We start from the raw sequence: 682 nt of genomic DNA on the forward strand, positions 1-682 counted from the left end.
AACTGAGGCTAAATCGAGTATTGTGAGACCCACCATTGCTGTGAATAATTTTGAACTGAAGCCGAACACTATTTAGATGGTACAACAATTTGTTCAGTTCGATGGTTTGCAAGACGAAGATCCAAATACTCATTTGGCTAATTTTTTGGAAGTTTGTGATACTTTCAAGATAAATGACATTTTTGACGATGCCATTCACCTACAGTTGTTTCCCTTCTCAATGAGGAACAAAGCTAAACAGTGGTTGAATTCTTTACCACGAGGTTCTATCATGACATGGGATCAAATGACCGAGACATTCCTACTAAAGTATTTCCCACCAGCTAAGACAACCAAGTTAAGGAATGATATCTCTTCTTTCATTCAGATCGACTTAGAGACCTTATATGATGCATGGGAGAGATACAATGATTTATTGAGAAGGTGCCCTCACAAAGGGTTACCTCTATGGCTACAAGTTTAGACCTTCTACAACGATTTGAACCCCTCAACTAGGCAGTTAATCGATGCAGCAGGTGGTGGAACTTTGAACAATAAAACTCCTGAAGTGGCTTATGAATTTATAGATGAGATGGCACTTAATAATTATTAGTGGTAAGTCATAAGGACAAAGCCGATGAAAGCAGCCGATGTTTTCAATTTAGATGCGGTTTATGTGTTTCTACCCAGGTACATTCAATGA

The 682-nt window shown here is 38.4% G+C and overlaps 1 non-coding gene across 1 annotated transcript; it reads right to left on the reverse strand.

Annotated features, from left to right (window-relative positions):
- Positions 1-334: 334 nt before the first annotated feature.
- LOC128282436 (small nucleolar RNA R71) lies at positions 335-441 on the reverse strand. Its single transcript, XR_008272705.1, has one exon. It is a non-coding gene; the product is annotated as a small nucleolar RNA R71 (small nucleolar RNA).
- Between the last annotated feature and the right edge of the window lie 241 nt (positions 442-682).

Source organism: Gossypium arboreum, chromosome 1 (assembly GCF_025698485.1).
Source record: "Gossypium arboreum isolate Shixiya-1 chromosome 1, ASM2569848v2, whole genome shotgun sequence".
NCBI classification, from domain to species: Eukaryota; Viridiplantae; Streptophyta; class Magnoliopsida; order Malvales; family Malvaceae; genus Gossypium; species Gossypium arboreum.